Source organism: Neodiprion lecontei, chromosome 3 (assembly GCF_021901455.1).
Source record: "Neodiprion lecontei isolate iyNeoLeco1 chromosome 3, iyNeoLeco1.1, whole genome shotgun sequence".
NCBI classification, from domain to species: Eukaryota; Metazoa; Arthropoda; class Insecta; order Hymenoptera; family Diprionidae; genus Neodiprion; species Neodiprion lecontei.
Window position 1 is genome coordinate 18,079,026 of NC_060262.1, and position 19,982 is coordinate 18,099,007.

The window sequence follows — 19,982 nt, forward strand, 5'->3', positions numbered from 1 at the left end:
ATAGCGTCTTTACTCTCAGCTTTGAATACGTATGATAATTCTGGCCGCGGGGGAAGAAGAGAGGGACAAGAGGAATGTTGAGAAGACGAAGAAGAAGACGTCATATGCTTATTTTCAGAGGAAAACAGCACGTGCAAGTTGCCATTGGCGGATGGTTACGGAGCGGACCAATTACCGTATTTAAATAAATGAATAAGTAAACAGGCTTACAAACACGGGTGTCATATCGATGGATAGCAAACAAGAGAGAATCCAGTTACCATGAAATTACGTTGATAGTAGATAATTCCAGGATTTTTCGGCATCTACTTGAAAGTATATTTGATGATTTTTTTAGACATTTATTATTGACTCAGTTAGAAGTTGCATTTCATTTTTCATATTTTTTAGATTTAGAAAGTGGCATATTCCAAATAAAAAATTCTCCACAAAAAACGTTTGGTTGGGAATGGGAAATGTCTACGAGGGTCGAAATTAAGTGAATACAGAGTTCACGGAGATTCATACCTTATACATTCATTCGTTAACTTGGATGATCATTAAGACGTCAGACCGCTAAAACATCAAATTGCAAAAGCATACAGTCGGTGATTCTAAGTACATAAGTGTACAGCGCACATCGCGTGTGTATGTCAACCTGATGGAGCTGTTACGTTGAATCCGCTTCTGGTACCATCAAAAGTACTACTTGTAGGGCTTGACTGCAATATATTTACTACTTCTATGAATTCAGCGTCAAACCATAATTTGTAAGAAATCTGAATGAAATCAGAGCCTCGTCTTCATCTTTGGAAATCGGTTTTGTTTCATCGTGCCTTAAACCCAAAATCTGAAATCGTTTATGTCTCAGTAACGAGCTATTGAGAAACTTTTCAACTGAAATCAGAATCTGTTAAAAGACGCGAAAGCATTTTTATACCCTAACCGCAGCTCGAGTTATGCACCCAAGCATTTCATTTCATTGGAAAAAAATTGTTTTTGTACCTAGTGATTGGCGGGTATAGCTTCGTCCTAATATTTCGTCCCTTCAGAAAAGAGTCGGTAGGAAAGTTTTTACGACACCAGCCAGTCGCGCAAACAGATCACTGCGCTCCACTCTTTCGAGTTTACAACTGGCCTTCAAGTGTCAGATACGAACGAGCACGTTGTTTGACCCAGTGATGACCATCGGACACTGCCGTTCTTAAAATCGAAGAGAATTTCCGACCGACTGGCTGCTTTTCATTCTAGATCCCTGCGGTAGCAAAATTCTTTGAACAAGATCCATGTCGATTCATTTTCCAACGTTTACCCAAACACACTCGGAAAATAACGAGTCCATTTAATCGTCGATTCCCCCCAATGTCTCACTCGCTTTTACTGGTCCGAAATTTTCATGCGTCTTACATCCGCGGCTCGAGACACTCGCTGCCGCCCTCGAGGCAGCCGCAGGAAGGCTATACTTAACCTTTAAGGTTGGGTTAAGCCGTCCTTTCTATCGGGCGCGTGTCCCTGATTACAGTGCACCGCGCCTGGTCCTAATGGCGGTGAGTTGCTGGTCGGTCCCTCGGAATCGGCTCGGATACCACTTGATCTCCTAGACTCCCGTGATTCCGGAACGGCTTTTGACCGTTGCCTGAAGTCTGGAAAACGGCCGGAGGCTTCTCTTTCGGATCAATTAGCCGCGTCTTTGCGGATGCCGATGACTTTTTTTTGGCCCTAGGTGTAAATTGCCAGTTCTCTCTGGAGGAACGAGGACGTCTTTTTCACTGCGTTCTAAATGCAGCTACGAGAACCCGAGAATTCAGAACATTTCATGCCTCACTCGTTACAGCTTATGTCTTCTCGGAATAATCCTGATGATTCAACTTCTCTTCTTTCCCATCGGGATGAATTGACGATAGGGCGATTACACCCCGAACCCTCTAGACCCGCCTTGCAGGTATCTCCCTCAGATTTCAATGTCAACTTACTTCTCTCCCTACTCAACCATAATCTTAACTTTTTTGATCTGAAAAGTGAGACAAAAGTGTCACATTATTCCCTCTTCATTTTTTCCTCATCTGCGGGACGAAATATGCACTTTTCTCCCGACTTTGCGCGAAATATGAGATTTGCGGCAAATATTGATAGAATATGTTACAGATTGATATGTAATATCTTAGCTATCGGTATGTGGTATTTGTATAAGAGAAAGTAGGGAGAAGCGCATTCTACTAAATTTACTATAATACGATTCTTCGGTGTGGCCTGGGAGAAAAAGAAAGAAGACGCAGCTGTCAACTGTTGCTTCGATAAATGCCAGCCAATTATTTTCATTGTATTTTTAAAGATTTTGAGAAATTTTATTTCGATTTCAAAAAGTATATTATTCTGGTGGGGGAGGAGGGATCACTTCGCTCGGCCATAAAGCCACCCGCGGGAGTAATCTTCGACTTTATTCCCTTCTTGCATCATATACTATTTCATTTCATATCATGGAACATTAAACCTTCGACAATGCGAAAGTTTGTCACTACGAGGAAAGTAAATAATTTCGTGAATAAATTCTTTACTGCTGTTTCATCAGACAATAGGGTTCTTACAATTAGTAGAGAAACTACGTTCTTTGTTGAACGGGTCTGATTGATTTGGCGCGAATAATAATTGAACCGATGGTAAATTATGACTTTTTCGCATAAGACTTTGCTGTTCCACATTTTTATTTTTACTCGATCCTCTAATGCGATATATTGAACTGACTTTTGATCATATCCCGGCTGTAGTTTCGTTAAATTCACATCGGCGAATAAAAGTTGAAAATGTATTTACATTTGTTTGGCACTTTGGCCCGGGAGAAACAAGGCAAATAATGTTTGAAAATGGTTTCAACGGAGTTGATGCATTCGCAAACTGTGCAGGGACACTCTGGCCACTTTACACTTTGCATGAAGGTAATGTAAAGAGATTGTTGAACTTTTCTTTTATTTTCTTTCATTTTTTTGTACTTATCCAACTTCAGCTGACTGTACATCATCTACTTTAATAATCGATGACGCAATTGTTTGGCTTGTTTTTTCTGGAGCATATTTGCAAAAAATATGCTTACAAATGAAATGCTTTTGTCATTCAAGTTGAATACTGTACAAGCAATGTTAAGGTGCATTATTTTACCAAACTGTTGGTTATTATACTGTGACGGAAAAATCCTGTTTGACAATTGAATTTGTCTGCGGTTTTCTACGTATGGAGAAAGGAGAAGATTAACCAATCGGAGTAAAACTCCGAGTCGAGTTATTTCCGGTCGCCCTGCACTCCATTCACCGGGTCGCGACCGAAGAACAATGCGCGGACAAATTAAGTTCAGGTTCATACAGATGTTTAGCCTAGTTCTCGCGACGAGTACCGTTGGCGTATAATTTTCAAATTCACTATATTCTCGAGTCATTACAGTGAGATGCAAGCGTTTTGTGGCGAACGCTTGTCACGCGGTTCGACGCCTGCGGAAACCGTTAAAAAGTACACATACCGAAAGGAAACGGTGAAACTAAGCAGGCTGAATGACCGACTGCGCGCGTATAAGATAATGTCGCCAAGCAATATTTTCCTTCACAAACCAGGGGAGCAAACTCTCTGAAAAAGCGGCATGAGATGTCAAACACACCTCCGTCAGCTAACGAACCAAAATTATATTATTACGATGTCTGGTAGCAGTTATCAGCCACCAGTCAGTTGATAATGAATGCCTGTCTAATCTTTCCGAAACATTGCAACTGCTAGAAGTACTTAATTTAAAGAAATGCACTGCGCTTACATAACCTCAACGAGCCGCGTTCGGCAACTGAAGCTTGAGGTGGCCAGCCTGCAGGAGCAGACGACAAAACTCGCGCAAGCGCAGTGCAACGCTCAATTTGCCAAGTTTCACCATTTCCTCTGGGCATATTTCCACCAAGGCACTAAACTTCTAACCGGTTTCAACGATTACGAAGATATTCTTTCTTTGTGATACCGCCAACAACCAGATGTACAGGTATTCGAGTTATGAAATATTGTTAACGTGGCACATTTTTACACGGTGAAAGTTATGTGTCTGAAAAGATTTTTCATTAAAAATGATGGAAGAACGATTTAGCCATGAATCAATTGATTGATAAAATAACTGATAGGAGCCTACGAATAATTAATTCCCTGATTGAATAGCCCTAGTTACCGTGCATCCTTATCACAATTATCTAATAGTTGAATTATCAGCATCCACTTGACTGAAACCGACGATCCTAATATGAACTGATCTAGTGTGTACAAACGTGTTTGGGAATCAGGAATAGATATAAATCTTTGCTTTTTTTTACTCTCATGTTCAATGTAGCGAGAAACTCGTGCAAATCCTACGTAGAAGCCTCTATAGCGTCGTCAAATAAGGGTTTTATAAGAGATATTTTCTTCGAAAAAGATCGGATTACACGGACATACCGAGTTTCCCGTTAATAAAACTAATCAACGTAGCTGATATGCAAATTTAATTGGTCATTTGGAAACTGCGGCGCGCGAGGATTGCAGGAAACTAAACGTGGCTTGGCACTTATGCCAACCAAGTTCGGTTGCTGGATGCAGGTTACCATTTACTTTGAAACGCCGCGCGAAATCTATACATGCGTATAAGAGTTGCGCTGCTGCAGTTGCCTCAAACAACGTTCAATAATGAAATATTTCCATCGCGTAGTTTATTAGTCGTAAAGTCTAACAAGGAATGTATCACAATATTTTAACGGGGATTTCAGTGACGAATTTTTTTTGAAACCAACTTGAAACTGTTTGCTCACAAGTTCAGATTTCCAGAAGCTGAGCCTTTTTTTTCTATCAATTCTTTTTACCGAATTTCATTTCAAACTTAACAATCTGCAACAAGTACAATCAATCCTGCAGATTTCAGTAAGAGTTCATTTTATGGTGAAAGTTACAATCGAAATATTTTTCTTTGGCAAAGTCTTAAATTCATTATGTATGTATGACATCGTGTCGTTAATTTTGAAATATGTGGATCTTAACGCAATCATTTTCTATTGCTTCTTTGGCGACCATTTGTGGACGATACATGACGCAATACATTAGACGCCCATATGCAGTGACACCATTAGATAAAATAAGCAAGCAAAATGGACGTTCGAAAATTATCTGCGCAAAAAAATATGATTGTACTGTTTGATCATTGGCACAAGAAATTATAAGAAGAAGGTTCAGAGTATGTGTGAAAGTCTTTTTCTCGACTTCTTGCCATTGCCACTCGACTTTGTTATTTTTAGTTTGCGTTTGGCCTCTCTTCTAACTGTGCTATCTTTGCCGCAACACGGACCAATTTACTATGAAAAATGGTGAAAAAGATTCAGTACCCTGGAGTGGCACACATTCCATAAATAATTAACTGAAAGTTTGGCTATTTCAACAAAACGTTTCAAAAGTAATATCCATCTTCGGTCGTGGCTGGTACTGCAGTTCATTTTTATAGAAGAATTTTCGGAAATTTTGTCATAATAATAAAAAGCGTCCAACTCGTGAGAAAAAACCACTCGATTTTCTATTACATAATGAAACAAGTTGTTGCGTTACAAATATGTTCGAAATTTATTGATTTTTTTTTTTTTTTTTATTCCTTATATTATACAACTTTCTCCACCCACGATAGATTTCTTGCAGTCAGGTGGCAGATTCGAATTGATCCTGTTTTGCGGCTTGCGAGTCACTCGAAAAAAAAACTTATGTAAAAGTAGATGCATATATATATATATTAGACTGGGCCAAAAAAATTGACTATTTTTTTTTTTGAAAAATATATTGAGAATATCATTCAGTATGGCAAAAAAAACATTTCATGAAATTTTAAGCCCTTAATATTAACTTTAAGAGGTCTATCATCGCTGTTTTTGATTTTTAGTAATAATTTGATGTTTTACGTCAGAACTGTCGAAATATTGAAGTGAAAAAATTTATATTCACTTATCCCTTTATAAAATTAAATTCCCTACAAAAAAGGTCTGATTATAGATTTTTGTCAGACAAGCCGTTTCCGAGTAATTAAGCTTAATAAATTGATATAATTTCTCGATTTGACTTTTTTAATTTGGAATTTCGTGACTAACGAATCAATGAATGTATAAAAAAGATCACGACAGATTCTTAAAGGAAATTTAACGTTCTACAAGAAAGATCTCTTAATATTTTTGCCTCAATTTAATTTTTCAAAAGTTATTCTCAATTAAAATTGAAGAAAAAATTGAAATTTCAAGTTTCATTCAAAATTTCATTCATTTCAAAAAAAAAATAGTCAATTTTTTTGGCCCAGTCTAATATATATATATATATATGTGTGTGTGTGTGTGTTTTCAGTACCGTCTGCGGTATTTTAATTTTACACTACAGATCTGCAATTTATAAGCCTCAACCGAGTTTGGTTCAAGTCAACGAATTCGCACGATATCATTCTTGCTGCACGTACTTACGCCTCTCGTGTTGTATATCTAAACCATGACGTAAGCAAAAATTTTTCATGAATTATTCAGATGCGACGAATTGTTTCAGAAGTGTAACGCCACCGTTACGACAGATGTCTGGGACGTACTTCGATTCTCCTTTCACGTGCATTTCTTGCGTAATACTTTTCCTGTTGTTTCTTTTTTCACCGTGTTTTTATTCTTCAAATAATTTTTTCCTAAACAAAAATTCTGTAGCTGAAGACAAAAACTAGACACTCAGAATTACACAGTATAAATTTGTTGGAAAAACCGTGTGACGTGCAGCGTTAAAAGTTTTTATCGCTTCTTCACGTCGGCGCTGTCTGAACGACGAAAGTAATCAAATCAGGTTATGCACAAAAGAAATCAGCCTTGTTGAATAAAATATCGGAATTCCCAATTTAAAAGTCGCGGGAACATTGTAATATTTAGGTAAAAACTGTTCCAGATTAGGGCAATATATTTTTTTTTTTCTTGTATTTCTGTAAAAAGTCCGAACCTTAGTTTTTACCGAATTAAAAATCCTTTTAAAGTATATTGAATAACGCGGAGTAAAAAAAGTACACTTATTCTAATTTCTTTGTACAATTTCCAAAATATTCGTTTTGCTAGTAATTAAAGTCACTTCTTTTGAATATAAGTAATAACATATTCCTTGTCGTAGACTTCGAATAGTCAACTTTAGTCCGTGATTTTGAATAAAACGTACAAACGTTCTAATATTGCTAATATCTAGTTTCTGGTTATTCCAACGCAACAAAAACTTATCATATTTTAATATTGCGAAGAAACTAGAATAAGTAAGTATAATTATTTTCACATGCTATGACGCACCTCTTACAATTGAGCTGAAAATCTTAATATAACTCGGATTTACTTTATATACTACAACAATTGATGTCTCTACTTTGTATTCGATAAAAAAAAAATATATAATTTCCAAATTTAAAACAGTCTTATTATGGCACGTATTTTAAATTGACGTAAAGTTGTTTTCTATTGGGGGAGTCTTCAAGTTATGTTACGCGAGGAAGAAATTAGCAAAGATTACCGCAGCCTCACTGGAAGAACGCCATACGCAAACTCCCACCTCTATGTATACAGGAATTCGATAATCTCCGGAAATTCGAAAATTGCTTGTCTCGTGACCAGCCCCCTTGATCAGAGCTGAACTCGGACCGGTCAGAAATGCCGCAGGCTTGGAAGCCTGAACCAGCGTCGTACACCGCAGACCTTGAAAACGCGAGATAAAACCTCGAATAAACGCCGTTTTGGGACACATGTGTGCTTGAATATTATTCACCAATCGTACGTATATTATGTGTGTTCGACAACTGCGCCGTTCACTCTTCAGCCATGTAAACAGGAAAGTGATTCAATATAGGTAATGGAAAATGGAAATTTCATGCTACTGAAATCAAATGAGTTTAGCTTGGTAAAATATTGAAATGTATTTCAGACTGAAAAACAACAAGAAGTTTGATATTGAGGACGAAAATAGAAGCGTAGCTTAGCAATATGGCGACAAGAACTGGGCTATGAGCAAATTGTATTTGGTCAATTACGCGAATATGAAACTACAGGGAACTCGGTGCAAGTTATGAAGCCTTAGTTATTTGGCAAGAAATCGATGTACCGCAAAAAATACGATGAAAGAAGCTTTTAAAAGTAAATATAGCCCACTTAGAGTAAGGCATTATTTTTCCACCAGATGTCACAGCAATATATTTTCCATCCCAATACTGTCCAATTTTTTATTCCATACTGACATATTTGGAAAATTAATTATATGGGGTTACTAAAATATATATTTTTGATGAAATTTCCGAATTCTTAATGTACCCCAAAGTTATCGTGTTTTGGAACGTCCAATAGCTTCAGACATAAATTACCCACTATTTAATACATAATTACAAAGATGTAGTTAAAATCTATTTCGGGGTATTTGGAAAAAATTCAATACAATGAACTATGACGAATTAAAAACTTGTAGAAACAATTAATATATACTTGATACTATACCGAATAGTGGAATAGTTTATTTTACATTTGATACTATATGTAAGAGATGATGGGATAATTTTACCTCCACGGTATTTAATTTGTCTTCGTGTTGAATGGATAGGTACTGTTTCAATAAGATTTAACCCTATCAAATTCCATCACGTCCTTTTCGGTCATTTATGATCAATCCAATGATGTTTCAGTAGTGTGATTCATTATTATAATTGCAGTTCGCGATTATGTCAATATATGTATAAATATACATATATATCTTGATGTGTACTGTATAACTATTCAAACATAGAAAAACATGATTTCAAAATATCTTTTGTCTGTAAAGTGAGGCATAACGATATATCTTTCTTTACAAGGTTTTCCCTTTCTTGGGTTACTCGATTTTTGGTGTTCGTGTGTTTTAATCCTTGTTAATCCTAATTCTCATGATATACTATAGACTATAGAAATTCATAAAATAACATAATATGTGTATATTGTATAACGTACATAGAGAATCTATAAAATTACACAGTGCATACCGTGCCAAATTATACATAACCTACAAAAACGAAAGAATTGAATTTAGTCACGTCACTTTCCGTACATCGTCAACATGCGGCAGCAATATCGTTTAGTTTCAATTAAAATCACCGCGAAAAAGAGAAAGAAGAATAATAACACAATGGAATAACGAAAAGGCCATTACGCAAGTGACCTAGTCTTCTGGCAAACAAGTGATTATATCTAAGAACGCTGCAACGTCCTTTCCAAGGTGACATTCAAATCTCGACGTATGATCACGAAAGGAACTCTCGGGAAAAATCACCATCAATCTTGCGAGGAAGCATTGGCATTATACGAATCTGCAGTGCTGTGCGTTGCATTTTGGCATAGAACGAATACCGAACGTATTTCACTAGCTCAAAAAACGTCTGAACCAAATTTCTGTCAAATTGAACATCTGGATTTGATTTCTGGAATCATGCTTTTTGGCCTTCTTAAACACAATATTCTCTTTGATATAGGAAAACACTCCGACGATTTAAATCAAAAAGCAAATACCTTGTAATTAAAAAAAAATTTCAAATCATTTCCAAAGCTGATTGCCTCACGATCACCTGCATGTGCAGTGGCAAAAGTGCAATATCAACATACACTCGAGGCTGGGGGATACGATATACAAGCGGCAAGAGAATAATTATCAGGCAATTATTTGGTAATGACTAATTAGCCGGATAAGGAATGATTTGTTCCAGTCGGCTTGTGTGACTTTTATACATTATCCTTGTATTCTCGTTTGTCAATATTTCATTTCGCTCAGCCCTTCCTCTTACAATCACCGTTTATAATGCTCTGCGCTTATGTCATCGATTTTATTACCCGACCGCGACGAACGAATGACAATCGTAAATAATAATCAGCTTCCGTGGTGCAGAATGTACGAGTAGAAGGGAGGGACGATGGAGGAAATCTTACGATAATTCTCTCGAGGATGACGACGCGGTAGTCAGACTCGTTCGCCGTACAATCGTATATACTCTCATCGTCTCTACCTGTGTGCTGCTGCGATTTCATACATCTTCTCAAACACAAACACACATAGGCGTGGGACGTGGAAATATCGCGAAGATTAGAGACTATCATTTCGCTACAAAGGAAACTTCATACCGACAAGAGAATCACGAAATTTGTTGTAAAATATTGGATTACAGCTGTGAATATTACATTTTTCATCCTACGCAACGTCAAACCCTGTTTGCTTGGCTTACGAAATTTTTTTCAATTTAATAGACCTCAAAATATGTTTGATGTTATATCAAGATTGTATTACCGAAACAGTTACAAGAAAATAAAGTTTGAGTGTCCAAAGTCGCAAAGAATCGTGCCTGACATGGACTAGATTTTTTAGTTACAGCAGCAAAATTCATTTTCATTCTGTACTCAGAACTGTATTTTGCGGATACGATGAAAAATGAACGTGAAGGACGTTACATAGTAACCGCAACTATAAACTTTTGTTGTTACGAGAAAAATGACCTAATTAGATATAATTTTACTGAAACAAATGTGACGGTCAAATTACGTGCGTGGTAAAACTAGTATTTTGTGGATATATCATAAACGAGGCCGGTCAAACGAGTTTGATTGTCAAGTTTTAAATGCCATGTGTTTCATTCATATATACTGACAAATGCTTCAATTTCGCCATTGGGATTTTTGGTGCCGAAGAATTTCGAGAAAATTTTCGCATACCTACGTATAACTCATAACGATACGTACGTAGCAAATACGAAATTTATATCTTCGACAAGTTATGTCTAGTCGATGCGTACTTTACGAGATGAAAACAGTCGGCGCTAAAAGCTATAAATTCCTGAGCAACTTTCTTCATTATACTTATCGAGCAGTAACAACGCAGAGCGAAGTGACTTACGTACACAAATACGTCAAACGAGCTTGTGTTCTCACTCGGCAACCGTCATCGCATGTATTCCCGCAGACTTACACGCCTGATCCTTCCCATTCCGATGGTGAAGCATCTCTGAAACGCATGGTTGCGCAAGGCGACTGCTTCCTGAATCCGCATGACGTGAACACCGTCGGATGCTCCGCGTATTGTATAACTAGAAATTTAACTTGCATGTAGGAAAAGTGGCACGCGTTCGCCGCATCGTCGTACGATTTTGAAATCTTAACACTGTTTTCTTTACGATAATATTCGGTATCGATTTATGGTTACATTAGCAGCGCAATATTGTGCAAATTTGTAGCTAAGTAATCAAAAATTACAAATTACGTTTCTAATTGGTTCCGTTTCGATCAGAAATCACGAAAAGTAATCACTTTATTTTCAATTACAAATTACATAAATTAATTGGAATTGTAATTGATTCTATTCCAATAACAAATCACTTTTGTAATCCAATAACAGATTACTTTCACATTCGGTAATTAAATAACGAATCACATACTAGATCAATTGCAATCTTCAAAAATAACCGAATATTATTTTAAAGTCACTTTTGTAATTTGTTATTAATTTTTTGCTCCATTATACAAATTAGAAAAGTAATTATAGATATTCAAATCTTATACGATTACCAATTACAATAATAATAAGGTTTTAGATTCTTTTACAATTACAGATTACAAAACTATCTAACTGAAACGATCAAATCGGTTACAATTTTCAGAAATAATTGACTTTCAGTTTTTCTCAATATACAAAGGTACAAACCTTCCAAAAGTGTTTTGTAATTGATTTCGTTTCTATAAAAAAAAAAGTAAAAGTTGTCAATAACTGTCAATTGTAAAGCTGATTTTCAACTAAAAATAATTCGTTACAAAATGTAATTGAATGTTCGCCGTACTGCGGATGCATAAACTTCTGGCTTATTTTGATCCAAAAGAACCAGCCGCTTCATCAAGTGCGACGGAACTTGTGAAAATTTTTTCAGAAGCAACGCCGACGACTCAAATCGTCTACCGATTTTTTCCAATCCGTGAATCTTTCCTCCCTTGACGGGGACACCAGGCGGCCGATGCGGCGCGGCGCTTCCGCGTACAACGGAAACGTCTAATGGACACGGAGAATATGATCACGATCGCTGTCTCTGCCGTAAGACGGTGAAAGAGAGAGTTAAGTGAGGTGCAGAAGAAAAGGAGACGGAGATGGAGCAAAGACAAAGCCCTTCCGAGATCGCTATGACGGCGGTGAGAAGCATGAGACTCGAGCCCGAAGATCAGCTTTTTACATCACGAGAGTAAACATCCCGAGAACGACTTCTGGGTATGCGACTGACTCGGCTATGCTGGACCAAATGCAGTGACGACTGCGGGTCAATTTCACAATCAGTTGCTCTGCAGCGGAAGACGCATCGTCGCAACTCGCTCTATAAACATGAATTCAATTCATCGATATCAGGGAAAGGTATCGGTTTTCGGTTACAAGTGTACCGCTGGAAAAGTCAGTGGCATACTAAGAAAAATGTCATTTGTTAGATAATTTTAGCGGAATGTGTATGATCGTCACAATAACGGTTCAAGTATTGTTCGAATTACAAAGAAAATTTGGGCACCCAATTATTCAATGTATAATTATAATTTTCGATGATTCATTTCTTGGCTGTTGCAGCATTAAATCTGTTTGTTAAAGCTCACTACATTTTTTCAGATAAGTAGAGTCTCAACGACAGTTTATTGTTGCACCAACCACAATTACTTGTTACAATAGTTACGTCAAAATATTGTATGAGTAGCCATAACGGTAAGACTCGGTGGTTACAGTTTCAAAAATCATTTTATTTTTTACCCAGAACCATATGTTTTTTACGGTTTGGGAAAAAAATTAAAATAATTTTACGGAATATACAGTGACTACAATTACAAATTTCTCTTGTTGCATATGTTTGTAACCAGAAATTAATAGTTATTCGCCTATATCAGTAGGATTCAACTGATTCATATTCAGAGCTCAGATACTTCAAATCAATGTAAGGGTGAGTCAATTTCAGAAGGTTACCGATCCTTTTCTGAAGAAAGGACAAACGTTTAGATTTTTATACAACCAGCTAAGCTGTGAAAAATACGATATTTCGGATTGCGATCATAATTGTTGGAGAGGTATAGATCAGAAAAGAAACTCTCACGTCTTCTTTTAACGTAAATTTTGGAAATTTATCATTACGAAGAAGCTCAGTGTGGCTTCACACACAAGTAAGGGCTGCTACCACACGCCAAAAAACCATAGACTATACAACATGCAACGTACAAGGCATGGGTTACAATATTTCTTACAATATTCCTCTAATAAGTCGATGCATGCTGGCCACCTTAAGACTTCAATTATCGAACGCGATTTATGAAGGTTACGTATAGCGAGGCGAATTTGTCGGATAACCAGATCTCAAATAGATGATGTTGCGATTCGAGTAGACTAGCCAAATTTTTATTATCAACTGACTAACTACTTCTACCCGTTCTCAAATATAACAACATAATTTCAATTCAATGAATTTGACATCGTATGCGTCGTTCCGAGTAAGTTGGCTGCCCTACTTTGCTGACGAAAATATCGCCGCGATGTGATTTCGCCGACCAATAGATCTCCATTATTTTGCGCATGCGCAGTCACTCGCTCAGCCTGCTAACAAATTTGACCGTTTTCTCTCGGTACGAAATCTCTCTATCTAATAAAAAAGTTTCAAACAAATGAACAGGTAGAAAAAGATTATAATAACAATAGTAAAAAAAGACTATAATAACAATAGTATAAAAAAGATTATATATTTAAAATTCTTTATACTTTTCGCAGCACCCACAGGCCATGAGGGTCTTGTAAGAAATAATTTTGTTTTCCAGGGTGAAATAACAAATGACGTATATTATACATATAGGTAGCAACACCTAGTTATAAGAACGTCTGAGATTTGAAGCGAGGCGAGTCCGTCTTTTTCAGTGGCAAATAAAATGAGTACATGTACAATATATTACCAGCAAAACTTGTAAGGTTGATTAGCATTGCAGCAAAGGTACAACCGCAGACTCCGAACGCGTCGTCGTAAAATATTTAAATTTTGCCACAAACTATACATCATATGATTACGTAACCAACATGCAGCGCAGTGTAGGTACATAATTGTACGTAACACAAGCAGAGTCGTATAAGGAAAAAACAGGTGTAATACGTTCATATAGCATGAATGCACGTAAGACCAGCGTGCCATGCGCACAACAAAGATGGCGTGAGTAGGTATTCAAAATATGCTTATGCTTTTGAAATCAATCTTCGTCTCTAATTCACGATCAGCTTATTAGTCACGTCTGTGCCGGTATCTTTATAATTTACTACGTAGTTCTCCGCAATCGCAATCTGCAGCGTGACATGCACACATGTATCCTCAATCACGTTCGACTAAGAAGTGGAATCGTCCGGCTGCGAGAGACGAATTTTTTTTTATTTTTTCTGTACTCTCCCCTCTCGAAATGTCATTCAGTTCCAATGAACGGCGGTTGAGAGTCAATCACTAATTAATCATAAATGTGATCGCAAGGAAATTTACCGTTTTGATGGCAATGGAACCTTAATGCAATTGAGCTTAATTTTTTGAATTATTTTTCTGTTTCTACATTTCAATTATTACTGAATAGTTCCGTCAATGTGACCAATTAACACCACGTAATGAGAAATTATTTCTTGGTAATTGACGGGATGATTTTGGTTCACCGAATTTAATAGCGTCAAAAAAACGTTGGGTACGACGAGGATTTTTCGCTATTTGTAGAAAAATGCAGAAATAATCATTGATATTCGTCATATTTAAGTGTCAATATTCAAAGAATGTATATGGAATTCTATCAGTGCTTGAAAATTTAATTCAAACTATTCGCATGTCAACAAAAAAGTAAATTTTCTCCAGCAAAGACTCTCTACAAATGCAAAAAAAAAAAATTTCATCGAGTCGGTTGAGACGCCATCGTATCATGGCAATATTTTCGTTTGCAAGTCAAGGGAGCCAACTTACTCAAGACAGGATACGAGATGTGAAAACTTTCCTGCGTCAATTGGGAGAATTGAAATTACATTATTATCATGCAGACTGCCAAATCTTCTCTAATCGTTGCATCAATCATTCGAGACCTGGGGTTGATCTTAAAAGATTCCGATCACCTACATAACCTCCAAAGGCCGCGATCGACGGTTGACGCTTGGAGAACTGCGGAAGGTTGAAGTTGGCCAGCCTGCACGTAAAGACGACAAAGCTCGCGCACGCGCAGTAGAGCATTCAATCCGCTAACGATAAGTCTCACTATCTCCCTTCGACAGGTCCTTTCGTGAGGTATTGGGTCGTTCTCTATTCACGGCGGCTGTGAATGCGGTAGGTGTAGAGATGTGCATGCGGCATACCTACGCCTGCGCCTGCACTAGCTGCAGTGATGCAACTCGGTGCTATTGGCGTTTGCACAATGAAGCCTGGAACAGCTAACTAGGCGTGGGTGAGAGCATTCCTGCAACGGTAACTCACCCTTCGCTCGTAAGGTCAGCGTCCCTCTGATTTACTTCTTGTTGTTCTCCCGGCAAAATCACGCTACGTAGGCAGCGCACGTAACATCAGCTGGTCTGCAGGTACCTACCGGCGTTGTGGTTGGATTATACTCGCAGCATCCCAACCATTTCCGGCGCCAAAGATCACATGGCTCTGATACAGTGCGGCGGCACAGCTCTAATGCTTGGCATTATCGTCACGCGTCTGCGCCCGTTTAGATTTTTTAATGCTCTGAATAAAACATATAAAATTTAATTTTCTTGATTAAAGGATGCGATAAACCGCGCGACGGAATCAAGGAGACCAAATTCCAACGGGGCTGGTTACTTTTTTCTTCATTTTTTCATTCATCGTCCAGCCGTTTAAGGAAATTGCAAGTTGCCTAAAAATGGATACTTCTGATTAATTTTACTTCGAGATAGTCACGCATTGAATATTCGTCTAATCGTTATACTCGTATGCTGGAGAGGTTTTTTCAAGAACATGAAAATAGAAAACATGAATTTATAAGCAAAAGCTTCGAAATGGTTGAAAATTTAGTTATAAATTCATTTTTATATTTCACCATACGATGACTCACTTTATGCAGAAGATTATCTTCTCCGAACTCACTGCAACAATTTTTTCCTATCACGTTGGAATCGTTAATTATTCAATTTTTCAATATTGCCTCAGCATTGATTATGATCAATAAATAGATGCAATAGCGAATAGACCGCTGTAAAAATATTTGGTTCTTCGTAGCAAGATCTTGTGAATAAAATTAGCCATCGTAGAGTGGAACCGAACGAATCTACTATATTTCTGACCATTTTAAAAGGATTTGAGAAAGCATTTATCTATAACCTTCAGTTTGCCATTCCAATATTTCCTATGTTCGTGTTTTCAATAAGATCTTTGCAACTACTGATTGAACAATCGGTACATATCGAATATACGACTATTCTACTGTTAAAATTAATGAAAAGAATCCATTTTTGGCCAATCAGTTTCCTTCATAGGAATTTATTCACGGTTCTCATAGCCGTGATTTGTTTAACCGGCGGTATTAAGGCGCGATTATCCACGTGGCGACGGCATGATAAGATTCTACGATAGATGCTTGTTTGTGTGAGGTATAAATATATTCGCAGAAACTGTTCTCGTCAGAGATAACTAACATGGCAAACGTAGAATATTGTGTACGCAGCGTAGATGTGTAAACATTAGCACTACAAGCCTAGCGCAATTTTTTATGCGAAATTTTTCCATCTCATAGAGGTCGTAACTAACAATCGGTTGTCGATCTACCTCAGAAATTCAAGAACGCCGAAATATTTCAGTCGGAGGAAGCCTGCAGCGCTACGTATCGAGAATATATATCCATAAAAAGTGCTGGATATATACGAATAGTACATTTTTTTTCTTTTTTGGTATTAACATAAATGGTAATTCCGCGCGTCTTGGCCACGTAAAAAGCAGACTTCAGCCATAATAATCTCCGTCGACTCTTGTCCGTTCTATGCTAATTGCCATCTTGTATATATATTTAAATGTCTATATATATATATATACATATATATATGTTTGTCCTTTAAAGGAGATTTTTTCGAGATAAGTCAACGTTACTCTTCTCGAACAGAACCCCAGGGGAAATAATTCGCACGCCATTTCTAAACGCGCGCCTCTCTGTTACCTGAAAACAATACTTCAAGCATAACTTCACCGCGTGTTTTATCGCCAGATTCGAGTCCAAAACACAAATTCGTCTCCGTGTCTGTATGGGACATTCTACAGATAATCGACCTGACCGAAACAATGCCACCGCACTCTATTAGCGCAGGCTCGAACATTGTGAAATGTTATTGTGATAATTGATAAGAGTATGCGTGATTTTTTGTAAATTTTCATTCAAAGACATTTGAACGTTATCAGCCGATGAAATATACGAGAAAACGTTGAATGTCGGAGTTGCAGTTGAATATCGCTCGGAAACTCGTATATCGTACAAAAAAAAATTGGGCTCGAAAAAAAAAATTCAGTTTATAGTCAGTTTAGCAGTTATAATATGCAAAAAAGTATAAAGGATCCCGAATACATGAAAGATTTTTTTAAACTTTGGTTCCTTGGATTTTTAAACATCATATCCTTTTTCGACTCAACATTCTACAGAATACTTTCAGTGCCAGGTTCAAAAAAACGTGTGTAAATTTCAATATGGGATCAGATTTAGTTTGGAAATTATAAATTTTTTTCCTTCCGAATTTTCGTAACAACTGCAATGTCACGTGACATGATTTTATAGTGATTGAAATGCTTCACAAAAGAAACCCAAAATATTTTGTGATAACTCTAGTATTTTCGCTATTAATCGAAAAAAAGGGATTTTTTACATGATTTCAACTTTAACTTTGAGTATCTTTTGAAAGAGTTGCGATATCGAAAAATTATAAGAGACCATTCTTGTAGAGCGTTGAATTGTCTACAAAAAAATGTATCGGAACTTTATGTAGATTGCCTCGTTACTGAGCTACAAAATTCAAAATGAAACTAAAACTACTTTCACGTGTTAATGAAATGGAAAATGAAGAATGACGTTCAGGAACCACTAAATATCAACATTAAGGACTCAAATTTTCACAGGCGTCTTATTTTCTCTTCCTACGTCTATTAAATGTGTAACTTTAAAAAAAATAGTCGATTTTTTAAACCCGTCCAATATATACATTAATTAAAAATATTGTATAATTCGATTATATACGACCAATGATATTAATAATTGTCAATTAAAGCTATCAAATTTCCAAACCTTTCAAATTAAATCCGATCCAACAAAGGGATTAACACACGTTGTTTCACCTCAAGCCATGAAATTTTTATTTTTTTTTTTTTTGTAATCTTTTTGGATCCTCCATATTTATCATCATACTCCAACTTAAGTCAAAATCGAAATTATCTTCTGTTCAATTCCTTTCCGTGTTACCTATATTTTTGAATTTATATTACCTACGTGAACACTTGATTGATGACGTTTTCTATCGGCAGCTGTAACGACTGAACGTCTGCGAATAAAAATCTGCACTAAACGTGGATATTCTTGTCAACCAACAAAAACAAGTTTCGTCAAGGTCTTCGTGAGGTAGATTATAGATGGAATGCCCCATACACTCTATCCAACCTTACACGTGGTGTGAAACGAACGCGTATCTTACGTAACTGCGATCCAGAAGTATGGATTCCACGCGTCTTTTCCGCCTCGCACGCCGCAGGACGTGTCGCTAAGTAAGCTAGACTTTTACATTTAGCATACGCAAATTACATCATCGTCCAATTCTCGCTGCTGCAGGTTTGCGCAATCTACATACATGTATAGGTATAATCGAACATATCCGTTCATCAGTCTAATTACCATCATCTCATCTTCCTCCACCTCGATTGCTCACATCATTTGTCAGCATGCACAAGCGTCACGTATTGTAAGTGGCATTGGCCATTTCCGATCCAGGCGTTCATATCTCCGGTAAATTCAATTCTGCTTTAGCGTAAACGCAGCTGCGCCACCGTTACGTAATACGTTTTATTATATATACCAAGCCATTGACGTGATCATGCAAACTTTGTGTAAATTTTTTTTTCATTCGCATTTCTATACAACAAATTCAAATACACGATGTGATTCATTGGTTTTGTCATCACGTGATTTGATCTGATTTGCCTTGACATAAATTTTGATGACTTGAAGAAATTTTTACGTTATTTTATCACCTGGTTAGCGAAATTCTTTCGTCCAATGATATTGTTTTATGAGATCAATGAAACTGTTCGTTATTTCAAAAATTCATTTACTGTTTGGCGTGTTGAGTAAGTGGAGAACAATTTATTTAAATTAAGTATAAAATTATTGCAATTCAGATACAGCCAGATTGTTTCATTAAACTGTCGAAATTCATTGTTGGAAAAAAAAACACTTTTTTAGTGTACGTTATACCTGTAGAATAATTTCCTAAGTTGAAACGATGAGAATGAATTGTTGGTTCAGCTACCGGTATTCGTTATATTGGAGAGTTTTCGTCATAATAATGTTAATCTATGTTTCGTTCGAAGATAATTTCTATTAGAAAGAAACGAATGCTCATTAAGAACCTATTTGCAGCTGAATAGGCAGCAAGAAATAAAACAAAATACTCAAAGTCAAACTGGTTTCTGGGTGATCTCTGAAGAGATCTTGTAATTTATATTTTTTAATTACTCGTATCTTGTGTCGACTCAATATAGCAACAAAGACGTAAAATACTCGACTAATAAGGAGTTAAAATTTTCTAATGTACGTTAAATTTATCCTTTGATACATTTTAGGAACTTATCGTGCAAGTGCGAAGTACAAAACGCACTTTGGAAAACCCGTCAATTTTGATGCAGTCGTAAAATGTATCATAGTCAACATTTGCACGAATTATTTTCCAAGCTTCGTTCAAGCCCCAAAAACATA

The 19,982-nt window shown here is 36.8% G+C and overlaps 1 long non-coding RNA gene across 2 annotated transcripts; it reads right to left on the reverse strand.

Moving 5' to 3' along the window:
• Positions 1-1,875: 1,875 nt before the first annotated feature.
• LOC124293576 lies at positions 1,876-18,561 on the reverse strand. Of its 2 annotated transcripts, none has more exons than XR_006903442.1 (3): positions 18,504-18,561; positions 15,494-15,745; positions 1,876-1,990 (listed from the first exon to the last, which is right to left on the reverse strand). It is a non-coding gene; the product is annotated as an uncharacterized LOC124293576 (long non-coding RNA). The 2 variants fall into 2 exon arrangements; XR_006903441.1 differs by lacking the exon at positions 1,876-1,990 and adding an exon at positions 11,828-12,361.
• Positions 18,562-19,982: the final 1,421 nt, after the last annotated feature.